Source organism: Epinephelus fuscoguttatus, linkage group LG22 (genome assembly GCF_011397635.1).
Source record: "Epinephelus fuscoguttatus linkage group LG22, E.fuscoguttatus.final_Chr_v1".
NCBI classification, from domain to species: domain Eukaryota; kingdom Metazoa; phylum Chordata; class Actinopteri; order Perciformes; family Serranidae; genus Epinephelus; species Epinephelus fuscoguttatus.
The window spans coordinates 18,091,789-18,108,283 of record NC_064773.1 but is presented as its reverse complement, the minus strand read 5'-3'; the positions used below and the strand labels follow the sequence as shown (position 1 = coordinate 18,108,283).

The window sequence follows — 16,495 nt, the reverse complement described above, 5'->3', positions numbered from 1 at the left end:
TTCAGTCAGGACCAAAGTGGTGAACTAAAAAACAGACAGTGCCATCCCTAAAGCAAACATTGCCATGGTTAAAATAAATGATTAAAGGAACTGATTAATCTGTTTCTTTAACTGCTAAAATGTCAAAAACAATTACCAAAATTTCTCACAAGCAACAAGGATACAAAATCATGTCCTAAATGCTTTGTCTGACCATCAATAACTCACTGAGCAGAGAACAGCAGAAAATCCTCCCATTTTTGGGGCTGGATCATCAGGTACAAAGACCCACAGTTAAAAACACATGAACCATGGAGACACACGCACACACATACATTAAAGCTTGTCCTTGTTGCTAGGCCGAGCACACAGTTTGTTTTGGTCCAGTGTCCCCTGTACGTACTTGAGTTGGCTTCACATTGGTGAGCCTATTCAAACAACAGAGCTGAGTAGGTGAGCAGCGAGGAGACAGCAGCAACCAAAATAGAGTTTCCATAATCAAATCATCCAACTGCCAAATCAGGCTCTGCTGTACGTTACTACACTGTAAGAGTGTAACTGTGTGTGTGTTTGTATGTCCTCCAAGGACATCACTTAGTGCGCTGGCAGAACGCCTGAAAGACTGCATTCTTTGTGGCATGGACAGACACAGGATCTCAGGTTTAATTCACAAGGAGGGCTGAGCTGAGACCCCGTGTTGTATTTCAGGTGAGTTTCAGTAAAAGAGGCCTGTGTGGGTGTGGCTATCAAAGTGAAAGGGCTAGAGGCAACCACAGCCTATGCACAGAGACATGTGGAATCACTGATAGGTTTCTGAAACTCTGATTTAGGTTGTGTGTCACCGCCATGGCTGTTTCTGAAGCCACAAATCCAAATTTGGTCAAATGGAGAAGCTTGGGAGAAGCTGAGGAGGGATACGCAACCATTAAAGGACAACGCTAATCAGCAGACATGCAGTGTTTCCCCTGTAATGGTGCAGGCCTGGCAGGCCGCCAGACCAATGGGAACCTCTGCCAGGCCAAATAAATCTTTATTAATCTTTCAGTGTCAAAAATAAAACCAAATATCCATTCCAGTGTCTCCCCTATAGTCATTCTGCAGCAGTGCACTGTAAGTAGTCCAGGAACGAGGCAAGTTTCAGTGGTTAGTTCACGTCTGTAATAATAGCAGGACAGTTGAGTATCTGTTATGTAAACTGTTTAAGTCAGATGAGCAGATGATGTGAAGGTAGTGCTGTCAATAGGCTACTACAGTAGTTACAAACAGGCTCACCAGGGAATGACACGTTAACATGCTGACTGAATTTATTCACGTTTCTTGCCAAAAACAAAATTTTACAAGATTACATTTGAACACATCATGATAAGGTTATAATTTACTTTCGCATAAGAGTCAATTTTACCCAATATCACTGTGGCTGTTTCTGCCTGTACTCTTCCTCCCTGCAGTGTTAGTAGGCTTGTTTTTACTGCTAATTCGGTGATAAGATATTTAATGTTCTACAAATTCTTCACAATAAAAGTCCCCAGTTATTTTGTCATTTAAAACCTTTTATTTTGAAGCAGCAAAATAAGGAAACATTAAGTTTTCATAAGCAGTAACTTCATACGATTCCTATAGGGTAGAAAGCGAAAGTGAAACAGTAAAATAAAGCAGGTGTCTGAAAGTACAAACAGGGACACAGGAGCAAAACTAAACTCCAAACCGCAGAGGTACAGCTAGACGCTTCAAAAGTACAGAGAACTTAATACACATAGACTTCTTCCTCTGTGGTTTCCTGCATGAGTGTCACAACACACGCTTGTCTGAGGGGAGAAAGGTTGTTGACAGGAGTTGGCTGTGGTCAGTGAAACGTCACAGCTAGCTGCTTGGCGTCAGTCAGGTGTGTGTTTAACCTAGCTCCAAAGATGGTCCACGTCAAGTGTGACGCAGCATGTTAAATGCCAACAGAAAAGCCCTATGTGGGTTCGTCTCTACATCTGACCCTCTTCATGTTACACACAGTCATTTGATAGACTGTCAATGTAAATATATTGACTAGAGCAGCTTTAAACCGTAATACCACTTCAACCGAGGCAATAATTCTCCAACACCAAGATACAAGATATTTCAAATTCTAATTTTCATATGAAGGTTAATTATAAATTCCTGGGGTGGAAGGAACGAATTTTGTATTTTGAGAGAAACTGGGACACAAAATTCACAGTGAGACTTTTTGGAGCCAGCCTTCGGTGGCAATTAAAGCAGGAAGAAAAGACCTGCGGAGGTACCATTCAGAGGAAGAAGACTTCCTCCTTCTAATTTTCTACACTGATTAAAGCTTTCTTTTGACTTCTTATTTGCCAAATGGAGTTTTCTACTTTGACTGATAGTCAAAGGTCGGCCAGTGAATTAAGAGATTTCTTAATAGTGTTTCCTAATGTGGGTTTTTGTGAAGCCCTGTAGGACTTGAACTGTAATGAAGGGTAACAGAAGGTTAGCTGACAGGTGCTGGGGTGGGAACATGACTAAATCAGAGTTAGGGGGCCCAGGAGACTTTCCTATTTAACCTGCAGAAGTTTTACGATATCTTGGAAAATACAGGCTCTGCCTCTACAGCGTAATATTTGTTGAGACCTTGAACAGCAGAAGTATTTAATAGAGTTAAATGTCACTCAGATAACCAGGTGCTGTAAGCCCTTTCACACTTTACAAAAGGAAACTTGACCTCTACAGTCAGCGTCTGCCAGCATGACCCTCACTACCCCCCCACCCCCACCCCCACCCCCGCGTCTCACGGGACTTTAAGTTATGGCAACGCAAGCTTAACTCTAAGGTAACCTTGGAGTAACACTAAACTCACTTTGTTCTAGTTCATAATAGTTCATCATTAACCCAATCAGCAAGACTCTGAATGTTGACCGAACCACGCGTTTCGTTCCTCTTATCAGCATCTGATCCGGTAAACACACTTGACCTTGATCTTGGGCTCCAACAAACGGGAGAAATACCACAGAAACAATGGCTCCCTCTGAGAGCTGCTTTCTGATCAAGAAAAGCCACCAGGCAGGGGGTCTTCCCATAAAATATACTAAGACTATAATACACTTATACTCAATTGTCAGCCTCTATACTTTGAACCCGTGAGCTAATTCCTGGAGACGGAACCTCGATTAAAAAACTTTAAAGTGGTCCAATACATTTCTGTCAACACATCTCTGACGACAAGCCTCTGCCAACACAGAATAATTCTCCTAACCTGTGATATACTGACAGAAAAGGCACATTTAAAGACATGCCATTTGAAAAAAAGAGAGGACCCTTTCATCACCTTCACCCAGCTACATCTCTGTGGACACAATAGCATGCTGAGAAGTCCATCCATATCTCTTTTTCCATGTGGGCCCGCCAACACCCACATTCAGCATCCAATGCAAGGCTCCTGTTTCACTCCACACCTCCGGACACGTCATGAAGGTCAAAGACATGGATCTCTGTTACATCTTTGTTTTTTCAGCTCTCACGACGTGAGACTTAAGCACGAATATTTGCTTATATAGGAAATTAAATATCACACACACACTGTGGAGATTAAACTGAAGTGTTAAATGCCATAAACACATCCAGCTGCAGCCATATTATAAAGTCAGTATGTGTGGGACAAAATGATTGACATTGAGCTTTGATTTTTAAAATTAAGGTTCCTACTGATTCATATTTAGCCTCCGTCATGAATGAAAGCTAAATATAAAAACTTAATCAACAGAGAATCTAAGGAAGAAGATTTATTAGAGGGATAGTTCACTCCAAAATCACAAATACATACTTTGCTCTTACCTGTAGAGCTATTTATTGATCTAGATTGTGTTAGTGTGAGATGCCTAGTGTTGGCGATATTGGCCGTAGTGATGTCTGCCTTCTCTCCTATACAATTGAACTAGATGTCACTCAGCTTGTGGCGCTAAAAGCACCAAAAAAAATACTTTTGAAAAACTCAACAGCAATGTCTCTTTCCAGAAATCATGACCCAGTTTCTCAAGATAACCCACAGACCTTATTGTGAGGAGTTTCAGGTATGAACTATTGACTTTCTACCAAATTACATCCACCAACTGTATCAACAGGCAGAGGAAGGCATGCTAGCTCACCTAGCACCACTGGGCTAGCTTATGTTACAGCTCAGCCAAGGAGGATGCCATTAATATTAATATCTCATGCTGTCACGAGAACAAGCTCATGCTATCAGTAGAAGTACGCTTCCTTCTGCATGGTGATACGGTTGGTGGGTATAGTTTAGTAGAGAGGACAACGATCTCTCAGACCTAAACAGCAGAGAAGGTTGATTTCTCCTGACTTTCAAAACAACTTAGGTGACCAGCCCCAAAACGGCATATATTACCATTCTAGCGTTTGTAATTCTAAACATGTCCGTAACATCATGAAACGGTCAAAGTTCTGCTCCAGAACTACTTGGTTAGGATTAGGCAACAAGACTCTATGCTTACGTTTAGGAAAAACATCATGATTTGGCATTACATAGGTACTTTTGTCATTAGAGTTACCCATACATCACATATGACATGTCATTAGCATAGCATGCTAACACCGATCTCCTAGATTGAAGTCCTGTGCTTGTTGACCCATCCACCACGCCTCCCACCCACCCTTGAGATCCTTCTTTGATATTTCTACAACCTCACATGGTCTTTGTCACTTTTTATGCTATGTCACTTCCTGTTCATTTTGATTAACTGTCATGAATTATTATAAAATTAAAGTGACAGTCTGTTAGCTTCTATCAGTTTCAGTATCTCCCTATTTTATTTTACTACTACCCTTGATAGACATGAGGTCAGATTTGACAGGAAATCTGTTGAATGCATCTTTACACAACAGAAGGAGGGCGCTGTTCCTTCAGAGCAAGTGGAGCTAAAAATTACAGTTTGTATTACAGCCTTTACAGGTTTACTTAAGGTCCCCAGTATGTTAAAAGCCTTGAAGTAATTTGTATGTTTAGTTTTTTAGTTTCCAGGTCATTGTCAAGTGTTAAATAATAATGTAGAGTACAATGCCTTGTTCTGTATCAGGTGGTGTTGTTTGCACACACCACGTTTGTGTCCACAGTAAACTTCCCTCAGGGCACATGGAGAGAGGTCCTGATCTTGAAACCTGATCCAAACATAAAAAAACCTATTCATATCCACACAGTACAAAGGAGCATAACCCTGTCAGTCAACTGTCAGTGGCATACAGTTTATCTGAGTACAACCTCACATATGATATGTAATTATGACAAAAATTTCGACCTTTCACACCTGAGAAATGAATCAGTGATGGTATCGCAATCAGTCAAAAGTTTGACACTAATGTTCCTGCCCACATGATCACATGTGCCGCTGCTTTTGAGGGAAACAAACAGTGTGGACAATGACAACCAAAGAATGTTTAGGATACCTACAGACAGAAACTACATGCAGGACGACATTATATAACCAGAGAAACAAGCCAAAACAAAGCAGGAAAAAATGCAAACCATCTCACCTTTCAGCCAAGGGGCAGGAACCAGAAAAGCTGGAGGTCACCAGGTGAAACTTTAACTTAAAAAGAATCAGTGACATCTCCCATCAATCAATATGTTTAAACAGCCTCCGAACACTGTTTCTTCTGCACTTCCAAAGGAGTCTTCTCAAATACTAACAGCATCATGTAAAAGAATATATCTTTCAAAGTGTCCTCAACAGCGAAAAAACTTTGTCTGAGGAAACTGTCTTTTTTACTTAGATTGAAAACTGGTACAAACTGTGAGTTGATCCCACAAATGACAGTGATGTCGTTGGATGGATCTATGACTCAGAGTCTGGGGCGGGATTGTCTGCACAGGGTTCTCAACATGGACGTGACTGAGGTGGCTGCTAGCAGCCACAAACAGCAGCAACAGTACTGACAGACATAATGGTGTTAATCTGGGGGAGAACTGATGGCTGGTCCATCACCACGGTTCGGGATGGTATTATCAGGGGCAACCAAAGTGTGAGTGCAGTGCAGAGCAGCGGCACTTTGCTAGCCAGTGGAAAAGGGTCCAGCAGATGACACACCACACCTCAATACCCTCCCCTCTCCTTACGATCCTCCCCCAGCATCGCTTTACCACGTCTTGTGTCTCACTACAAGTCCCTTCTCTCCCTTCTCTCTCTCTCTTTAGTGTTAACCAATTTCCCTGTGGCTGTGCAGCGCATGGACGTAGTACAAGGACAGTGCTGTTGTGGCTACCCAGCGTTAGCTGAGATGCTGGCTTTTTTTTCCTTAGCTGGCGAAGGCATAACCCACCCTACTCTGCCTTAGCTTACCCTGACATTCTTACACGAACCAATCCCGCCACTCATGCCTAAACCTAACCAATCCAACACATGAAGACGACATAAGGCACGTCATATGGCTAGTTGACGTCAGCTGAGATGCTAGCATTTTTCTCCTGGGATGGTGAAGGCATTACCCACCCTACTCTGCTTGACTCTGCCTGCAGTTGGTTTACCCTGACATTCTTAACCGAACCAGTACCACTCCTCATGCCTAAACCTAACCAATCCAACCAACGAAGACGACGACTAGCCAATCAGAGGGAGTATAGGGCAGATAATATAGCTAGCTAATGCTAGCTGAGATGCTAGCTGTAATGAGGTGTTAAACTAAGGTCCAGAGTGCTAATGCTAGCTGTGAAGCTAGCGGGGATAGCTTATAGGAGGACCATGAGATGCAGTGGAACCTGCCAAATATACTTGAGGCCTAGAGCGTAGGTTTGCATATGGGCTGTCAGGACATGTCCCTACCAATACTTTAGCAAGTCGTTTGCTTTATCCTCACACAAAGAGTCAATGCACAAATATACTAAGCAAATCATGTCTCATACTGATTCAGTAAGGGGCAGTGCACTTTATCTTTTAATACAGGACAGTCCTGTTTTATGTCTAATCAGAAGTGTTGTCAATTAGTTTCTGTATTCTCCTTCTGATGAAGAGCAGCACACCGCAGCATAAACTTTGCCCCCTCCAGAGAGATTTCTCAACAGGAGTCTGTATCTGTCAGACAGTCTGAAGAGGATCCAGTCAGCAGCGCAAAAACATAATGTACAGTGGACTGTAGAGCTGAGCAAATATTATTTTTTTATTCTCATTAAATCACAAGATTATTTTCACAATATTAGTTTTTTTCCAAATATTGTTACTTTATTCTGAACTTCTCAGGGTGCAGCGATGTATGGGATATGTTTTGAATGTGCAGAAAGTTTTAGACTTGAAGAAAAATTTGTTGAATAAATAAATTACTTGAATAAATACATTTCCACCATAAATTGGTGCACAGAAATTCACCAGAACACAGGAACTACAGTGTTTGATGCTTAAAAGTCCCACCATTGCTGAAATGAAACCTACACCCTTGCTTGAGGCAGTGGGATCTACTCACAGGGACATGTCTGCATTAACATGCACTAACATGCATGCATGGCCTGACTGGCCACCACAACCAAATAACAGAGATGCTCGGATTACAGCACACAGAGGGAGTGTGACTTCATTCTCTGCCCAGACACCACTACTCCAGCACATGACAGATGGTGGTTTGCTGATTTATTAATGTCCTAGTGCTGCATACAGTGACTTTAGAGGAACAGTTGGACGTTTTGGGAATACACACTTATTCACTTTCTTGGCCATTATTAGATGAAAAGCTTGATATCACTCCCATGTGTGTACAGTGAGCTACCAGCAGCAGCAACAGGTCAGCTTAGCTCCAGGACATGACTGCTCCTGGCTAAGAAATAGTCCATCACACCTTCCCATAAAACCACAATGTGTCATTTTTACAGTTCAGCTTGTGTACAGATTAAGCAAAGTAAAAATAATGTGTTAATTAGTGAGTTTAGGTGCTGGCAGGTGGGTTATGTTACATTTGTACAGAGCCAAGCTAATTGTTTACCCATTTCAAATCTTTCTGCTAAGCTAAGCTAACAGGCTGCTGGCTGTAGCTTCATATTTAGCGTACAAACATGAGAGTGGTCGCTGTCTTCACTTCTTAAAATATTTTAAAAGTGCATAGGCACTTATAAAGAAGTTAAATTGTGTAACTTGTAACTAAAGAGAAGAATTAACTAAGTAACTATGTTGCACTTACAATCACGCAAGCCAAATATTATTTTTTCATTTGTTTATATTTCCAATTATCGTCACAAAGATGTCTCATGTTAGTCTGAGCTGCAGTGATTGGATCGGTGTAAAATCAGCCACACTGTCAGCCATCATATCACCACGTGAATAAAATAAACTTCACATAATTAAAATGCAGCTAAAAATCATCGTTCTGTTTAGTGTCATAATTGATCTCTGTTGGAAGGTCTGTTTTAAAGCCTGAGTGGAAATAGAAAGCCTGGAACAATGAAACGATTTTACTGATCTATAAAATATATTGTGCAAAACATTGACACAACATTATAGTTACCAGGAGACCTATTTTATGGAGGTTAAATGAATTTGAATGCCCCTGAAATAATGAACCTTGAAGGCTTAATTTTGGCTGAACAAACATTTTATCATTATAACTGAAACTTGAAACCATTTTATTAATGGAAGTATGTGTGAGTCTCTATCCAGTTGCTTTTTTTCCTCAATATCAGTGATAAGTAATGTTCATGGTATGCTAACCGTATATCGCTGTAACCCAAGACGCAAGTGCAGGTGACAGAAAATCATACTCAAGCATTTTGTTGATTTAGCCTTAACCATTAGCTTACTAGGGCTGCAACTAACGATTATTTTCATTGTCGGCTAATCTGTTGATTTTTTCTTCAATTAGTCGACTAATCAGTTTATTGAAAAATGTGTTAAAATCTAGAATAGAAAACATTACAATCTAATGTCTTGTTTCATACTCACGCCAAAGGGTTTTAGTACACCGTGATGGGAGAGTGTGTAAAGCTGCCAATATTTGAACGTAAGAAGCTGCAATAAGAGTATTTTGGGGTTCTTTTATAGTACTTTTCTATGAAAAATGACTCAAACCTATTAGTCAACTACTAAAATAGTCACTGATTATTTTAATAGTCGCTTAGTTATCGATTAGTCGACTAATCATTGCAGCCCTATAGCTTACGGAGCCCATGTTAGCTAATGTTAGCAACTTTCAGGTCTGGGGCTGTGGCTCTGGAGACACGTGGCTCCCTGTGGAAATTACTAACATTTTTTTGAACATTTTAATTTTCATCTGTCAGTGTTGAAGGCCGAAAGAAATTCTTACATTCTCCAATTGTAAAAATGTGAAGCCATACAGATGAATAAATAGAAATTTTTTACCTTTTAAACAACTAAAATATGAGTAATACATCTACTGCCTAGCACTTTTTCCGCAAAATATTGTCAACCCTTCGTTAGCAGTGGCTAGTCTTGATTCTTGCAACACAAAAGATCACATCACAAATCACAAAAAATAAAAGTCTTGTCATAAAAAAGAGAATTTAGTAGTGCGTGGGCAGATTTGTTTGCTTTCACTGCCAGCTCTGCAAAGGTGAAGTACCAAAGAATCATAAAAAGTGCCGTGCACGTTGCCACCTAGTGGTAAAATATAATAATGATTGCTCACTTAGACTCTTAGCATAGGCTGATTAAGATTCAGTAGACTGTGTTACCTTTATTATAAGGCTCAAACATGTTTTGTGACTCAACATATTTTTTTATTATTAGTTTTGGTCAAAAATGAGTCAGTCCTCTGACTTTATGACTCTTTACAGTGATGGAGGCTCATCCAGAACAATCTAGTTGTGAGAGAGGTTAATAAAAAAACTGATGTGAACATCTGACTGGCCTGATTATTGGCCTGTTTGGTGTTGAACTCTTCCGTCAAAATAAACAGACAACAGTGATAATATTTTCCAGGGGGAACTAGTGCTATGTGGAGTTATTTTTACAGCTCACCAAAACCAACTGAGTGGAAAAACTCTTCATCCCATCCTGTGATAATAATAGATTCCCTGTCATCTGTCAGTCTGTGAAAAGCTGCACAAGTTGGGCCCTCCATCAGAGAAACTAGGGCTGCTAGGAGGCAGAGTGATTCCTCAGCACTGCAGCCTCATCATATGATGCTGCTGATGTAAGGACGGGGACTGGATGAAGCCAGTTTAAATGCTCCGGGCCTACATGGACTCAACCGGGCGCTCACAGTCAAACACAAACATAAGATTTGATGCAAATAATTTCCTCCAGGATCTGACCCGCGTGGCAACACGGACAGGGATTAACACATCTCTCCAAAGGCTCCTGAACGCCTCACAAAATGTATTCAGACATCCACTGTCACGCAGCATAAGCCTTTTCTCCGGGTACATCTCTCATTCATCGCAGCACATGCTCATCTCTGCATACCGCGGCGTCACCAAAACGCCGAAAGCCCGGTTAATCCTCCTGATCACCGGCAGCGGAGGCTCGTCTTTCAGCGCCGTCAGCGACATACAGGCATTAAATGTTACTTTACCTTTCGGGGGGGAATGGAGGTGTGTGTGTGTCCCGGTGCAGGCTGCCGGCTCGGTGACCTTGGAGCAGAGAGATGCGTGTGTCTGTGTAGTGGACGGCTCTGTGTGTTTGAATTTCCTGAGTGAGCCGCTGCCTGACGTGAAGCTGCCGCGGGCTGGAGAGGGCGGCGCTGCCTGCCTGCCTCCCTTTCTATTTTAGACCACGATTGACTCAGTCATACTCTGCAGTCGTTACTCGTTACATCCACACATCCTTACCCCTCCTCCTTAGTGCTGGAGTGTTGCTCTGTGCTCCACATGCTGCTGCAGCATCAGAAAACACAAACACTGCAACTAATTCACTCTCACTTCACAGTTTGGCCCATTAAAAGTCATAAAATGTGATTTTATTTCCCAAGAAGACAACACTATTTATTATACAATCACCAAAGATAGAGAAAAGCAGCAAATAGTATATGTAGGGGAGACTGGGATTGGTTGGCACACTTCACTCTGCCATAGACCCGTTAACTATAAGTAAACAGGGTGACGTTTTGGTGGGCGGGGCTTAGCTGGAGGCAAAACAGTTCTCCACACACATTAGCTGGCAAGTTCTGTTGGCTTGTTTTAGACAGTGGAGGATGGTGACGTGAGTGGTGCATTCAGAAATACTCATTACGAGTGTCAGAGCGCACTCTGGCCCAAACTGGACAGTTCGCAAATTCGTAACGCTGCCGGTTATCCAGAGTACCGCACTCTCAGAGCATAGAGCAGAGTGAATGTGTGATTAACTTAACCTTTGTTAATTCATATTGAAATACAACACTCTGTTTCTTCGACCAACAGGACTCTCATTTTAGTGTAGAGCATCAGACTGAATTCACAAACACACCATGTTGGTCACTCACTTTCCGCCGCCGCCAGTGTTACTTGAATAAGTAAACACCAACCCAACGGGACCAGACTGGCCGATCCGTATGCTCTCACTCAGTGGATGGATGATGTCACAGGAAGCTTTGTGGCTGATTACTATACCAATCTTACAAAGGAGGACAACACTTGAACGGTTTCCTCCAGTTTGTTTTGCTATTGAAGCTAACGTTAGCTAATGTGCTAATGCTCTCCATTCCTCTTAATACCTCTCCAATATCTGATTAGGTGGACATGATGACCCTGAATAAACATTCAAGTTTTGAGCCATGGCTCCTTCTATTCTGGTTCCCAATAACACAACAACACAACATTTTAAGACTCCTATGTAGCCTACAGCCCTGTGGTGGAGAATCGGGTGCTGGCTCCAGCTGACAAACTGACATCATTGTGACGTCGGCCCTAAAAGGGTCTATATTTCTCTTGCATAATTAATATTCTTATCAGTAGTAAGGTCTGATTATTTTTGTCATTGACCCTTCAAATAATATATTAATAATAATAAATATATATATTTAAAAAAACAAACAAACATTGTTTTTAAGCTTTTTGTTGATGGCACTCCCCCGCATTTTTTTCATGTGTTCATCCTGATTTTACCCACTTGGACAATAATATACAACACAATAATCAGGGCAGCACAATTAATGTAATCAAGTTCCAATTTTTTATTTATTTTTTTGCATGCATTTTTTCAGGTTCTTTATAGATTTCTAAACAGAGTGAGACCGTGTTTTTAATCATTCAAAATATTTTTATTTTCTCAAAATATAGCTACAGTTAAAACTGTAAGTAGCTGACACGTGCCAACAAACACCAAAAATCAGTGTGCCAACCAACCCTGCTCACATTTGACCCAGTTCAGTGATGAAATGATGTTAGCCAATTAGCATCACTCATTACAGACTTTCAAATATCATATAAAAATATAGTTGACTCATTTATATATTATCTACAAGTAACACCTTTACAGTATCTCTGTCTAACCCAGTTTTATAATACAGTTAGTCCACAGACCACTTTTTTACTTTCAATACTACCATTATCAAAAACTAAACTAACATATTACCCTAATCAAAAGAGTAAATGGCTTTCAGATTTTTTAACATGCAGGTGAAGGACCAGGAAATAGCTGTGTGCCAATCAACCCCAGTCTCCCCTATGATTAAAAAGCTGAAACAACAGAGTGCTTGACCATTTTGCTTAAAAACTTAATCTATCAAAATAGTTACTACTTCCTAAATATTTTGAATATTTGTGCATTTATTTGTGAAAATTTGGTGCAAAAAAAAAGAAAATCACCAGTATGCAGGAAATTAAGGGTGTGTCCGGAAATAGTCACTCCAAGTCCCAAAGCACACTCTGGCACAAACTGGACTGTTCTTAATGCGGAGCACTGTTGGAATGTACCATTCAGTTATCCAGAGCACCACAATGAAGACATGATGAAACGCCAGGGCTTTAAATGAGGATAATTTGTTTTCTAAGTTAGTATGTTTTATTTTATCATAAGAGACAAAGCAAAGCAACAATTCTATATTAATTAGGAGCTGAAATAACATAACGTTTGACATATTTACTTGAAAATTAACTTATCAACTTATCAAACTTATCAAAGTAGTTGTTTTATTTTTATATCTAGTTTAATTCTGAATACTAGTGATAAGAAGAAGCCGATTCAAACTTTCAGCACTAAAAGAAGTTAAATTTTACCTGACATATAACCTATGAAAGCAGTTGAATTTTCATTTAAAGAGTGAGAAATTAAAGTGGTTCAGATAAAATTTTAAAATATGGTTATATAAAATGTTGATCAGAGAGCTCCACTTGACTTTAATTTTTTAGCTCTAAAACACAAAATGTGATTTTCAGAAGCAAAAATAAAGAGTATCAAGGGACTTGGTTTGATCTTTTTCGTGTAAGCCTAATTTTATTATTCTGAATACTACTACTGCTGCTATAATAATACTAAATATTATGATATTAATTGCAGTAATGGAAAAAGTTGAAATGCGATTACTGAAAGAAGCTGAAATGTCATATTGGTAGAGCTGAAAGTTGAAATTAGTTAAATGTTAGCATTGAATGAAGTTGAAGTGTCAGTGTCATAATAATAATGATTAAGTTTATTTATGTAGCACCTTTAAAAATTACAAAGTGCTTTACAAAACCAAATAAAACACAAAGCAAATGAAACAAGCTAAAAGCAATAAAAACAGAATACACATAACAGAGTAAAACACACAGTCATAAAGCAGATACAGTCACTGAAAGGCAATTTTAAACAAGTGGGTTCTCAAAAGTGATTTAATAGATGAGACTGCAAACTGTTAATGTGAGCATAAGCGCTGAGGGAAGTGCTGAATGTGCTGAAACGAGAGAAATACTCTGTTGATCTCAGAGTGTTTAAAGCTGTCCAAATGTCGGTCAGAATGGCAGCAGATTGATTTTCTGTACATTGACTTTCACTCTCCCAGCATCAGATCCAGTCTTCCCCCTAAATGTTCTTTGCGTGTACAAAGCTGCTGGCATCACCGGCAGAAAACTCAATCTGGGTCATTTGAGCTCAATCCGTTGGATTAATGTGAAAGGGTCACAGTGAAGCCTCTGCATATGGTGAGAGGGACTTGCTGAGCGCCAAGAAGACATTTAAGAACAACGGACTAAAAAACAAGAGGAGTTAGATGAAATAACCAAAATGGAAAACATCAGATACAAGAAATTAAAATGTAAAATTTTCCAACTTTGGTTCAGGTTTTGGAAGAGACTCGTGTTAATGATAACACTGTTAATTCATTTTCAGGATTTGCCAGATAATCACCCGAACAGTCGCTTAGTCATTTCTTTCTTTCACCGTGTGAGTCATTTTTAATCTCACGCCTTAGTCTACTGTACGTGTAAGCCTGGATCTAGAACAATAAAGCTCATAAGCTGCTGCCTCTTCTGTTGCTAAATGTTTCAAGCTTACAGACACAATACCTGTGATTCTCCTTCCTGTAACTATGGCACAGACTTGTCTGAACTCTTCTTCTGTGGATTTTCTTGCCAGTTGAAAATTGCAGAATTCAAGCAGCAGTGTAAACACCATTTCATTCTTGTATCACCCTTTCATAATACATTGTGTCTGGGATCGTTTCCAGGCATCTCTTCAGTGAATTGTGTCATTTTCATGCAGACAAACGACCCAAACTAAAGGAGGAAAGTGCAGCATTCTGAGCTCAGACGATGCGGGCTGTTAGCATGCCACAGAAGTTGATCATTAAATTTTCATCCCTAAAATGCGTCAGTGGCAAAGTTGCTGTATATAACTTTGGGATGATGCTCTCTCCTCTTACTTCCTGTCAGGAGCACTTGGCGTTAGACCTACTAGATTTATGTAAACACAGGGAATCATGGAAACATGGAATCATGGCATGTGGCCAAGTGACACAATGGATTATCTGTTCCAGGAAATATATCCTGGTTCAGCCACACACTGATACTAGGAGAGTATCACCTCTCATTATGGAGATCCCAAGCACAGGGAAACCTGCAACAGCATTATATGTACATTTTCTTAATGCTCAGTGTTGTTTTGTGGTAATGTGTCCATGTAAATGCAGTGGATTGTCCCACATGGTGCATCACTCTGCCCTAAAACAGCTCTTTACACAAAGGTCCTTTTGTTAGACTGGTACCAGTCAAGAACATGACAGTCCCATGCTGGTCTAAATGTTCTTTTAGAGAGTACTCTTGACTGAGAAGATTTGAACATGACACACATTTCATCCAAACATAAAAGACTGAGCAGTTTGTCAATATGCCTGAATGGCCACAAATAAATTGGCCTTACATATCACAATACTAATATTGCCAAATATTTTTTAATATCTGACAAAGGCTAATTGTTGTCAAGCATATACTTCTAACTGAATTCACTACCGTTGTGGTGAAGAGAGAGATGAGCCAGAAGACAAAGCTTTCAATTCACTGGTCCATCTACCTATGGTCATGAGCTCTGGGTAGTAACCGAAAGAATGAGGTCGCAGATACAAGCGGCCGAAATGAGTTTCCGCCACGGGGTGGTTAGGCTCAGCCTTAGAAATAGGGTGAGGAGTTCGAACATCCAGAGGGAGCTCGGAGTAGAGCCGCTGCTCCTTGGCGTCGAAAGGGGTCAGTCGAGGTTTTTCGGGCATCTGATCAGGATGCCTCCTGGGCGCCTCCTGTTAGAGGTGTTCCAGGCAGGTCCCACTGGTAGGAGGCCCCAGGGCAGACCCAGAACATGCTGGAGGGATCGCATATCTCATCTGGCCTGGGAACGCCTCGGGGTCCCCCAGGAGGAGCTGGAAAGTGTTGCTGGGGAGAGGGACGTGTGGAAAGTCCATGACAGAAGCCTGGTTTCTGTGAACTTCCAATTAGCTTGCTAATTGGCTTGCTAACTTTATTAGCATTACGTAATGGTCACACTGGATGCAGAAGCACCCTGATATGTCAGTCTTTTAACAAGCGATCACCTGAAGCCAATTTACTGTGCTGGTCAGTAAGAGATTCCGCCACTCTGCTTTTTTCTAATCACACTTAGAGCTCTGTCTCTGTCTGCTTGTGTGTATGTGTGTGTGTGTGTGTGTGTGTGTTTCTGTTTCTGTTTGCTAGTCTCTTTCACTCTCTGTTAGACAACTGACAAATATGTGGAAGCATGGGATTCATTTATGTCCTTTTTGTATAGTTTATAATACATTAATAGTAGGCAAGATTTGTTTACGGAGAAAAATGACCAGACACCGAAACTATTGCTGCAGGTTGTGAGCCGGATGAAGAGCTCAATGTCTAGCGTGAGCAGCCCATTTGCCCTCTGTGGTTATTTGACTAACCATATCTGTGGAGGGGATGGTGACATCTAGGAGGATAAATGTAATGTATCTGTGGTTTGCAGAAATGTGGATCTGATGTGGATGCAAATGACACACCAAACCCCGCCCTTGTATGGGAACGTGCACAGAGCCAAAGGAAGAGCTAACAAAGAAAGTTGATAACCACTGTTGTGGTACCCGTTATTATTAAGGTTTTAGGTTTTGTCGAGCCAGTTAATGCAAACAAAGCTATGCAATGTCGAACTTGCTTGGCAGTACACCC

The 16,495-nt window shown here is 40.7% G+C and overlaps 1 protein-coding gene across 1 annotated transcript in view; it reads right to left on the bottom strand.

Annotated features, from left to right (window-relative positions):
• LOC125882567 (monocarboxylate transporter 2-like) overlaps nt 1–10,713 on the bottom strand; it is a 46,258-nt gene extending 35,545 nt beyond the window's left edge. Inside the window, exon 1 of the mRNA XM_049566345.1 lies at nt 10,477–10,713. The gene's annotated coding sequence lies outside the window, so the exon portion shown is untranslated. The remainder of the gene's footprint in view (nt 1–10,476) is intronic.
• Between the last annotated feature and the right edge of the window lie 5,782 nt (nt 10,714–16,495).